Consider the following 3,352-nt stretch of genomic DNA (forward strand, 5'->3'; position numbering starts at 1 on the left):
GGGCTGTGACCTGCTGGCTGGTCCTGGGCCACTCGGCCGAGCGGAGCCCAGGGCAGGGAGAGCTCGCCCGTGGCGGCACCGTCTATATTTAACCGCACTAATGCAACTTAATTCACGGCCCGGCCCGCCTGGAAAGCCGCGCTCCTGCCGCGCCGGCTCTTCGCAAGGAAAACGATGACGATTCATCAAAGGTCGTTTATTCCCCGCGGGTCAGCTGTAGTTTTTAAAAATGGGATGCATCCGTCAGGCACTTTATGGCTGCTTTGTGGAAGGGCTCTGCCCAGCTCCAGGGCAGGAGACAACCTTTGGCTCAGCCCAAGTGTTGGGAGGACTCATATTCGGACCGTACATTAGCTAAAACCCGTCCAATTCCACACAAGGAGTGTCCGTAGCCTCAAATACTTGCAGCAAAATTCACCTGATGCTGTTCCTCACAGCTTAACTGCAGCCACCAGGCTGTGCCAGCGGTGCCGAGCGTTGTCACCACTAACCTGTCGCCACCAGTAGCTGCAATGAGAGGCTGGAAAAACTCAGAGCTTATCAAAACGTGGCCTGGGATGTGACTTTACAGCGGATGAAGGCTGTCCCAGTGAGGAAGCGCTGGGGGCTCACGCCGCTTTTATCTAGCAGAGGAAGGCGTAACGATGACTGGCTGCAAACTGCAGCCAGAGAAATTCAAGTGAGAAAGCAAAGCACGGGATTTTTTTTTCCACAAGGACAAACTTCCAAGGAAAACAGGGGGTTGTGGAGGTTTCAGACCAAGCCCAGTTACATCCCTGAAAGAAATGGTGTAGCTCAAACAGCACAAGCGTGCTGGAGAGATTCAGCTGGCTGAGGACCAGTGGTATGTGTTTGTGCAGGCAGGGAGAAAAGTATTTTCACTGATTTTCTTCTCTGAGTGATGGGCTGGGGGACGTGGGGCTGCTGCAGCCAGCTGAACTGGGGCTGCCGCTTCCAAAATCTGTCAGGGTTTCTTAACATTCAGCAACCAAACGACACGCGCTGCAAGAAAATCGGTCTCATACCTCGGAAACGGGGAAGCAGTTGCTGCAAGAGTCAGCATTCGAATTCAGCATGTGGAGGAGGGTCACTCTGTGGAAGCGCAGAGGGAATTTATTTCAAAACTAAGGTGAAAACTGAGAAGACCTGGACAATCTGGGCCGTGTTCAGACCCCTCCACTGCTCTGTGACGGGAGAGAGGTTGCACATTCCATGAGAAGCAGTTACTTACAGGCACGGGCTCTCCAAATGAACTGTTTTACAGTGCCTTTAGTTCCTTCTTTGTCCAGGCGTGTGGCGGTGCTGTGTGTTTGTGCAGAAAAAAAAAATAGAGAAAACGCTTCTGTGCGACCCCAGACAAGCGTATGTTTAAAGAAATGAGTGTTGCAGCACTTGAGAAGAGGTTTGCACCGTGTGCTAGCGAGCCATATGCTAACACCTAGCACTCCCAGGTCCTTATCTGCCTTTCCTGCCTTGATTCACAGCCACCCCAGGAAGAATTTTGCTGGGGAGTGGCAGGAACTTCACTGCTTCGTCACAGAACAGGAGGCAAACGCTGGGCATGCATTAGAAAGGACAGAGAGGCAGATTGCCTCTCCTGCTCTCCTGTGAAAACATTATTGATTCACACTGCTGCGCAGGCGAAACCAGAATCTCCAGCTCCAAGCTACCAGCCTGAATTTAGCAGGCACGGCATAGCAAAAGCTCCCCACCTCTGCCACAGCTCAGGCAGCTTTTCGACTCGCGAATGCAGGTCCTTCAAATACCTGATTTCTTTGGTCTGCTCGCCCTAGCCCACGCTACGTGATCATCGGGACGGAGCTGAACAGAGACGAGCCGCAGCTCACCTGAGTGAGACTCTGTCGGTCTCTCGCTCGAGGATTTACGATTCCTCGAGGTCACCGGGAGGACTGCAGGTTCAAGATGCCTTTTCCTGGGATGCTACCGGCAGGGTGAGCCGGAGGAATAGGGCAATGGACCCTTTTGGTCCCGGGAGAAACACCTGGTGGCTTTGCTGAGCTCCAGGCCAGCGCTGGGGGAGCAGAGCAGGGCTGTTAAGCACAGGGAGGGTTAACCCGCAGGTGCTGAGTTTATCCTCGGCTCCGTGACCTCCTCCATCAGATTCCATGAACTGTTTGAAGAGAGACTTAAGCAGGGAAAAAAGCCAGGGACGACACCACCCTCACCGCCTCTGGAGCGACTCCTGCTCTCTTTTTCCACCCTGCCTTGGTGGAGTCAGGACGCAGTCGCCGTTCTGGGGAAGGGAGCAGCTGGGGTTAAAGTCTGACCCACTCCACGCTCACAAAAAGAGGCTGACAGAGCAAAGCAGGAAAAGAAAAGCTTTCAAGCCGTTCCACCGAGGAACAAAGCAGCACTCTACCAAAACGACCAGCTCTCCATTTGCTTGTAATCCCCAAGGCTAGCCCTCCGCTGGCAGGCTGCATGTTAACGCCTCATTAGCTTGCTCTTGGTGTTCTCACCGTGCTGCAAGAGAAAAGGACGGAGAGGCAAGGGCTTCCAGCACCTCCAAAAGTCCCTCCGCTACTGCGTGGAGGACCTGCCTGCGTTCTGTTAGCGGTTCTTCCTAGCGAGAACAAGACCTGCCTGACGGATGAATGCAAAAATAGGGAGTTCATAACCCGGATGGCAAGTTGTCGTACGGAAGGAGCTGGATTTAAGGGAGGTCTGACTGATGGCAGAGGTAATCTGCACAGGTTTCAGTGGAAACTCCACTGAGTTTCAGAAAACTCTGCTGCCAGTATGGTCAAGCAAAGAAGCAGGTTGGAATGGTGAGTGGAGGCCCCCCCGAAGTTCCCTTGTGGTATTCACAGGCCAGGCTAACCCACTCCCTCGGCACTTAAGCCCTGCAGAGAGCTGAGACAGGCAGGTGTCAGCGTGCTGATAAAAACCAGCATTCAGTTTGCTCCTGGCCTGACTTTGGAAGGGAGCTGGCATAACTTTGGTTTAGCGAATGCCTTTAGGCGCTGATAAAGGCAGCAGCATATTCAATATTGAGCCCTCTCGAGGGAAATTCTGTTGAAACTACGCGGGGGGAGTCTTGCCCCCACCTCCCCCCAAAAATCACACTGCGGAATTGCAGCTTCCGAAACCTGCGGCATGTGCAGCCTGGGAGCCAGCTGCTCGCTGGCTCTTAACAGGCAAAGCTTGCTGACACACAGAACCTTCCCTCTTTCTGTGTTTCCTCTCCATTTCTCATCCTCGCCTGCGGACGCTAAAGAAATGACACGATCCGAGGCTGCAAAACTACACTGCCACTGCATTTCAAACCACGGGCACGATGCCGGAGCTCTCTGTCCCTGCTTTGCAGCCCAAAGGACTCTGAATCTCTTGT

This window comes from Leptosomus discolor, chromosome 6 (assembly GCF_034619465.1).
Source record: "Leptosomus discolor isolate bLepDis1 chromosome 6, bLepDis1.hap2, whole genome shotgun sequence".
Lineage (NCBI taxonomy): Eukaryota > Metazoa > Chordata > Aves > Leptosomiformes > Leptosomidae > Leptosomus > Leptosomus discolor.